The sequence below is a fragment of the Myotis yumanensis genome, unplaced genomic scaffold (genome assembly GCF_028538775.1).
Source record: "Myotis yumanensis isolate MYYU_CA2020_CCGP unplaced genomic scaffold, mMyoYum1.0.hap1 SCAF_6, whole genome shotgun sequence".
In the NCBI taxonomy this organism is placed as follows: domain Eukaryota; kingdom Metazoa; phylum Chordata; class Mammalia; order Chiroptera; family Vespertilionidae; genus Myotis; species Myotis yumanensis.
In genome coordinates this window covers 92,254,637-92,263,487 of record NW_027223757.1, presented here as the reverse complement: position 1 = coordinate 92,263,487, position 8,851 = coordinate 92,254,637, and positions in this window count along the sequence as shown.

Sequence of the window (8,851 nt, the reverse complement as noted above, 5' to 3'; positions counted from 1 at the left end):
TCTGGGTCTGAAAGTGATCAGCAAGGTGTTTTTAAAATGTATGGATGATGGAATATGACTCAGCAACAAAAAGGAATGAACTCTTGGCCTGGCTGATGTGGCTCAGTTGGTTGAGCATCATTCCATGCACTGATTCCAGTCAGAGCACATGCCCAGGTTGCCTGCTCAGTCCCCTGTAGAGGGTGTGCAGGAAGCAGCAGATCTATGGTTCTCCTCTCTCGATATTTCTTTCTCTCCATCTCCCTTCCTCTCTCTAAAATCAATAAAAACATTTTGAAAAAAGGAATGAACTATTAATACAACAGTTTGGATGGATCTTAAGTTTGCTGAGTGAAAAAAAAGCTAGTCTGAAAAGGTCACACTGCATACTATGTAAATGACAAAATTACTAAGATAAGGAACAAATTAATAGTTGCCATGAGTTAGGAATGCTGTTGGAGCAGATAAGAGGCAGTTTAGCAAGAAAAAAACTTTTAGAGCATAACCACACTACAGCCAAACACCACAGAACAAAACTGTGGTGCTATCCCCACCCCTGCCACAAATGCCAAGTAGGGACCTTAGACTTGCACCCTTGTGAGACTAATGGAGTGCCCCAGGCCCCTGCCATCCCCATCTGGCAGGAACAAAGCATTGTCCCCTCCTGACTTGAGGTAGTGTCAGAAGAGGTGTAGTCAGGACTTTGGACTTTCACCACTCCCAGTGGTAATGATACTGCATATACCTCCATGTCAGTGCAGGGCTTGTGGGGAGAAGCAACAAGGTATTCTGCCACTCCTGCTAGGGAAGTGGTTGAGCCTACTGGAGACCTGGAATTCCAACAAGCAATTATGAACGTGCTCAAAACAAATGAAGAAATAGGAGGTATGAAGAAAGAGATGACATAAAAACGAACCAAATGGAAAATTGGGAATCAAAAAGTAAAATACTCAGTGGATGGGCTCAACAGCAAACAATTGGTAAACAGTAAATAATCAGTGAACTTGAAGATAATAAAAATATCCAATCAAAACACAGAGAAAATAGATTAAAAACAAAAAACAGCTTCAGACCTGTGGGACTATTAAAAAAAAAAAAAAGACCTAATATTCATGTTAGGAATAAAAGGAAAGAGCCAAAAAAAGGTACTGGGACCTGGAACAAATTATGGTTGGAAACTTCCCAAATTTGTAAGAGACATTGAACCTACATGTTCAAGAAACTTAGCAAACCTCAATCAGAATAACTCAAAATTCACGCCAAGACTTGTCATAATTGAACTTTTGAAAAATAAAGACAAAACTTTGAAAATAGCCAGAGAAAAATGACACCTTACTTTTTGGGGGAAATAATTTGAAGGTCAGATTTCTCACCAGAAACTATGACCACCAGAACGAAATGGCAGAATAGTTTTCAAGTGCTGAAAGAAAACTATCAGTCTAGAATACTATAGCCAATGAAGATGTGCTTTAGGAGTGAATGGGAAATAGATGCTCTCTAATGAAAAACTAAGAATTTACTGCCAGCAGATCTACCCTAATAGAATGGTGAAAAGTTCCCTAAACAGAAATAAATAAATAAGTAAATGGCCCTAGTTGGTTTGGCTCAGAGGTTAGAGTGTTGGTTCGCAGACTGAAGGGTCTTTGGGTTCGAGTCCTGGTCAAGGGCAGGTAACTAACTCAATCCCTGGCTCAGGTCAGGGCGCATGCAGGAGGCAACCATACCATGTGTCTCTCTCACATCGATGTTTCTTTTTCTCTCTCCCACGTTCATCCCTTCCACTCTCTAAAAATCAATGGAAAAGTATCCTTGGGTAAGAATTAAAAATAAAATGAATGAATGATTCATAACCTCAAGAGGGGAAGAATGAGTCCTGGCTGGATAGCTCAACTGGGTAGAACATTGTCCTGATACACCAAGGTTGTGGGGTTCAATCTCTGGTCAAGAATTAACCAATGAATGTATCAATGAGTGGAACAACAAATCAATGTTTCTCTCTCTTTCCCTCTCCCTCTCTAAAAAAATTTTTTTAAAACAGGAAGAAAATATGGTTAGCAAAAATATGGGTAAGTCTAATAGAGTTTACTTTTCCTGAGTTTTCTGAATTATGTTTGACTAGAGGCCCGATGCATGAAATTTGTGCATGGGTACGGTCCCTAGGCCTGGTCTGCAATCAGGGCCATCTTCCCGGGCTGCTGGCAGATGGTCCCACACCCCATGCCACCCACCCCGGGTTCTCCTTTTGCCATCGGATTCTCCTTTTGCCATCGGGGGAGAGACTGAGAGGTTGGCCATTCCTGCCTGCTCGCTGGTCCCAACCCCGCCACCAGTTGCCCTCTGTGTGGGGTGACTAGTGGGGCAGGGGCCTTGCCCTGGCACCACCCGCGTCCACTGCTCCACCCCTGGCTCCCCATTCGCCATCGAGTGATCGGAGCCTGCTGGCCAGGGGAAGGGACAGAGAGGTTGGCTGGCAGGCCCCAATCAGGCGATCTATCGGGGCCTGCAGGCTGCAGGGCAGCTCCTGTGTTGAGTGTCTGCTCCCTGGTGGTCAGTGTGTGACATAGCGACCGGTCATTTCACCGTTCAGTCAATTATTATATAGACTGGTTGAAGCAAAAATCATAACACTGGTTGATGTAGCTGTAAATGTAAGTAGAGGAAATATTTATGACAATTATACCTACCAGAGAGAAAGGGAACATTAAGGGAAGTAAGATTTTATACTTCACTTGAATTGAAAGTGGCGAGATGAGTAGACTATGATAAGGTATGAATAACTAATATAATAACTGGACAGACAACTAAAAGCTATGAAAGCTATATACTCAAAGACACCATAGAATCCTTACTTCAAAACTTCCACAAAGCTACACTAATCAAGACACTGTTACTGGTGTAAGAATAGACAAAGATGAATGGAATAGAATTCAGAAAGAGACCCTTTTAAAAATGCTTTTAAAAATTGATTTTTAGAGAGAAAGGAAGAGGGAGAGAGAAAGAGAAACCTTGATGTGTTCCAGCTGCCTCCTGCAGGCCCCTATCCAGCCTGCAACCCCGGCATGTGCCCTGACTGCAAGTCAGCCTGTGCCCTAAATGGGAGTCAACCAGCAACCTTTTGATGCATGGGAAGATGCCCAACCAACTGAGCAACACCAGCCAGGGCTAGACCCTTACTTTTATTGGTAATTGATTGATTTTCACCAAGATAATTCCGTGGGGAAAGAATATTCTTTTCAGCAAAAGATGCTAAGACAACTAGATATCCACATGCAAAATTATGAAATTGGTCTCCTTTAAGACACCATATACAAAATTAACTCAAAAGGAATAAGATGTAAGAGCTAAAATATACAACTTTTAGAAGAAAACATAGATGTAATTTTTTCAAAATATATTTTTATTGGTTTTCAGAGAGGAAGCGAGAGGGAGAGACAGAAACATCAATGATGAGAATCATTGATTGACTGCCTCCAGCACGACCCTACTGGGGATCGAGCCCACAACCCGGGCCTGTGCCTTTGACCGGTATCGAACCCTGGACCCTTCAGTCCACAGGCCAATGCTCTATCCACTGAGCCAAACCAGGTAGGGCCATAGATGTAAATGTTGATGACCTTGTATTAGGCAGTGATTTCTTATATATAACACCAAAAGCACAACAACAACAACAAAGATAAGCTGTATATCATCAAAACAAACAAAAATGTTTGCTTCAAAAGACACCATCAGCACTCATATGTGGAAGTTAACTGTGGAACAAACAACTACCAAGCGAAATAGAAATAGGATCATAGATAGAGAGCAGGCATACAGCTCTGGTGCGGCGGGGCGGGGTGTGTGTGTGTGGAGAGATTGAACAACAACAAAAAAGATCTCATGGACAACAGTGTGGAGATGGCAGCAGGGGATGGCAGTGGGTCGAGGTGGAAGAGGGCATAGAGGGGATAAATTATGATGAAAAAAAAAGACAACCATCAGGAAAATGAACTCAGTATGGGGGAATTTTTTTGCAAATTATATCTTTTTAGGGATTTGTATCTAGAGTCTAAAAATTATTACAACTGAGTAATAAAAAGACAAATTACCCAATTTAAAAATGGACAAGGGATCTGAATAGACATTTCTCCAAAGCGGATATACACGTTAGCACATGAAAAGAAGCTCAATATCATTAGCTATCAAGGAAACATACAAATTCTTAAAATTTTAACAAATAGAATTCAGCAATATATGAAAGCAATTATACACCATGTCCAAATGAAGTTTATTTCCAGGGTGCAGGCTGGTTCTCAGTTGGTTAGAGCATCATCTGAATACATCAAAGTTGTAGGTCCCACCCCCTGTCAGAGCACATATAGGAATCAAACAATGAGTGAATGAGTGAGTGGAACAACAAATTGATGTTTCCCTCTCTCTCTCCCCCTTCCTCTCTTTCTCAAATGAATCAATGTATAAAGAAATTGTAAAAAATAAAATTAATATAATCCACCATGTTAAAAGGCTAAAATCACATGAACATATATCTTCAGTGCAGAAAAAGAATTTTGAAAAAATTAAACATTAATTCTTTTTTTTTTTTTTAATCCTCACCTGAGGATATTTTTCCATTGATTTTTAGGGAGAGTGGAAGAGAGAGGGACAGAGAAAAACATCGATGTGAAAGAAATACATCGATCGGTTGTTGTAAAAAATAAGGCGAGACTCCAAATTCAGAGGTCCTGGTAGAACAGAAAACATATTCAGGAACCAGGCAGCAAGGCAAATATCTTTTTTTATTTTTATTTCTTTTTCTTTATTTCTTTCTTTCTTTATTTTTTTATTAAATTTTTATTGTTCAGATTACATTTGTTCCTCTTCCCCCCCCCCCCCATAACTCCCCTCCTTCCAGTTCCCGCCCCACCCTCCGCCCTCACTCCCCACCCACTGTCCTCATCCATAGGTGCACGATTTTTGTCCAGTCTCTTCCCGAATCTCCCATTCCCCTTCCCCCCCCAAGAATAGTCAGTCCATTCCCTTTCTATGTCCCTGATTCATTATAATCACCAGTTCATTCTGTACATCAGATTATTTATTCACTTGATTCTTAGATTCACTTGTTGATAGATGCATGTTTGTTGTTCACAATTTGTATCTTTACCTTTTTCTTCTTCCTCTTCTTAAAGGATACCTTTCAGTATTTCGTATAATACTGGTTTAGTGGTGATGAACTCCTTTAGCTTTTCCTTGTCTGTGAAGCTCTTTATCTGACCTTCAATTCTGAATGATAGCTTTGCTGGATAAAGTAATCTTGGTTGTAGGTTCTTGGTATTCAGCACTTTGAATATTTCTTGCCATTCCCTTCTGGCCTGCAAAGTTTCTGTTGAGAAATCAGCTGACAGTCATATGGGTATTCCCTTGTAGGTAATTGAGTCTCTTTCTCTTGCTGCTTTTAAGATTCTCTCTTTGTCTTTTGCTCTTGGCATTTTAATGATGATGTGTCTTGGTGTGGTCCTCTTTGGATTCCTTTTGTTTGGGGTTCTCTGCGCTTCTTGGACCTGTAAGTCCATTTCTTTCACCAGGTGGGGGAAGTTTTCTGCCATTATTTCTTGAAATAGGTTTTCAATATCTTGCTGTCTTTCATCTTCTGGCACCCCTATTATTCTGATGTTGGTACGCTTGAAACTGTCCCAGAGGCTCCTTACACTATCTTCACACTTTCGGATTCTTTTTTCATTTTGCTTTTCCAGTTGGGTGTTTTTTGTCAAATCTTTGGTTTGATTCTTGTGCTCCTCTGGTCTGCTATTGGGTATAATATTCTTTATTTCAGTCCGTGTATGCTTACTTTCTAATTTCTTTATCGTAGCATCGAGGGTCTCATTAGTTTTCGTGAGGCTCTGCTCAAGTTTATAGCAAGCCCTCAAAATTGCGATTCTTAGCTCCATATCCTCCATTTCTGTCATGTTCTTTTGTCTCCGCATCTTTTATGCTTTCTTGGTGCACCCCCTTGTGGTCTTTGTGCGCAGTCTTGTTCTAGCCAAGCCTTAATTGTTGTAGTTAACACTAGAGGGATTTGACCACCAGGCCGACTGGCTGTAGGAATCAGCTGTGTGGAAAACTTCAGTCCTCTGGGGAGGCGCTAGTCCAGCCTTTGCCTGAGGCGATTGGCAAATGGCTCTGCGCAGGGCCTGGGCGGGGCGGGCTCAACAGGGCGGGGGGAGGGAGCAGCTATGGCTGCTCTCAGTCCGTCTCCAGGGGCTCTGCCTCTCTGTCCCCACAACCGCTGCAAACCTCGGAGGGACTGTAGCCAGACAGTCCCGCTTCTCCCGTTTGAGTCTGGGTCCCTAGAGACTCGCCCGGATCTGTAGCCCAGAGTCTGAGACTCACTCCTGATTGAAAACGACAACCGCGCCCTCAGCCACCAGCCCGCTTTGCGCGCGCACCGCCGCACCACCGTACCTTTAAATTTTCCACACTGCGCCTCCTCTAAGCCTCGTAATGCTGTTGTTTTTCCTTCTAGTTGAAGAGTCTCTCCTCAGCCAGCCTTCCTGTGGTTCTGGGTGATGTCCGTTCCGTCTTTTAGTTGTATTTTTGAAGTGGTTGTTCGAGGCAGCAAACTCTGGTGTTTACCTATGCCGCCATCTTGGTTTCTCCCAAATATCTTTTTTAAAAAAAATATATTTTATTGCATTTTTTACAGAGAGGAAGGGAAAGGATAGAGAGAAGCATCGATGAGAGAGAAACATCGATCAGCTGCCTCCTGCATACCCCCCACTTGGGATGTGCCCGCAACCAAGGTATATGCCCTTGACCAGAATCGAACCTGGGACCCTTGAGTCCGTAGGCTGATGCACTCTCCGCTGAGCCAAACCGGTCAGGACAAGGCAAATATCTTTACTTCAACATAGAAGGGTGGCACACATGGTCTGGAAGCACACATACTGAGTAGGTGGTCTGCTTGGCTTTATAATCCCCGATGTACATGACCTGTCCATCACTCTTTTTTTTTTTTTTAATATATTTTATTAATTTCTTACAGAGAGGAAGGGAGAGGGAGAGAGAGTTAGAAACATCGATGAGAGAGAAACATCGATCAGCTGCCTCCTGCACATCTCCCACTGGGGATGTGTCCGCAACCCAGGTACATGCCCTTGACCGTAATCGAACCCGGGACCTTTCAGTCCGCAGGCCGACGCTCTATCCACTGAGCCAAACCGGTTTCGGCCTGTCCCTCACTCTTGATTGGAGCTCAGGCGCACAGTCTTTGATTGGCTAATTCAAAGGGAGGGGTTGGCCTTTGTCATTTTAAGATGGTGGATAGAATCATAAATTCTATCCAGGGGAGCTGCAAGTCATGCGGCCAACATGGTGGCTGTCTAAACTGTTCTTTGACAGAAAATATGACTTGTTTATTCTCACAGTTGCCTCCTGCACAAGTCCCGACCAGGGCCTGGGCTGGAGAGGAGCCTGCAACCAAGGTACATGCCCTTGACTGGAATGGAACCCGAGACCCTTTGATCCTCAGGCTAACGCTCTATCCACTGATCCAAGCTGTCTGGGACTAAACATTAATTCTTTTTTTTCTTAATGTATTTTTATTGATTTCAGAGAGGAAGGAAGTGGGAGAGAGAGATAGAAACATCAATAATGAGAGAGAATCATTGATTGGCTGCCTCCTGCCTGCAATCCGGGCATGTGCCCTTGACCGGAATCGAACCTGGGACCCTTCAGTCCGCAGGCCGGTGCTCTATCCACCGAGCCAAACTGGCTAGGGCTAAACATTAATTCTTGATATTAAAAATTCTCAGAAAAATAGGAATAGAAAAGAACTTCCTCAACTTGATAAAGAGTATCCACAAAAAAATCTACAATTAATATTATACTTAATGGTTTAATAAAGGCCAAATGCTTTCCTTCTAAAATTGGGAACACAGAAAATATGTCTGCTCTCATCAGTCCTATTAAACAAAGTGCCAGGAGTTGTAGCCAATTCAATAAGGCAAGACAAGGCAATAAAAGGCATTCATATCAGAAAGGAAAACATGTTCTATGTACTGAGTTATCAATGTCAATATCCTGGTTGTGATATATTATACTAAAGTTTTGCAAGACATTACCATTGGGAGAATTAGTTAAAAGGTACAGGAATTTTTTAATATTATTTCTTACAATTGAATGTTAATCTACAATCATCTCAAAATAAAATGTTTAACTTACCCAGCAGGCATGGCTCAGTGGTTGAGTGTCAATCTATGAACCAGGAGGCCACGGTTCAATTCCTGGTCAGGGCACCTGCCTGGGTTGTGGTAGGGCACCTGTCCAGTGGGCGGGGGGTGGGGGAAGGGGGTGCAGGAGGCAACCAATCAATGATTCTCTCTCATCATTCATGTTTCTATCTCCTCCCTTCCTCTCAGAAATCAATAAAAATGTATGTATATATTTAAAATGTTTAACTTAAAAAAAAGGTATGGGTTGCCCCTAAATCTCTTTTGTTTTTATATGCCTTGCATTCTTAGTATTGCAGGGAAAGATAAATGAATTATACTATTGATGAGAGTATGAACTCTCCTATTCAGTGATCCTTAGGCCAGATTCTTTTAGAGCATGAATTTTTTCTTTCAACAAGAACAAAGCATTCACCAGGCATGATGAGTGGTTCTACAGGATGCTGCTGAGCATGAGGCAGGTTTTGTTTTACATAGCTAATGTCAGATGTCTAAATCAGCTGATGGGGTGCTCCAAGAAAAGAAGCTTGAAGTGCAAGAAATTGCCCTGAGGCCCCTGCAGCTGACAGTGGAATTGGGAAGGAATAATATGGTTAATAATCCTGGCAAGAATCCCCTGGTATGTATTCTGATGAGAGGTGGGCAGAGGAACAAATAATGATAGACTATGC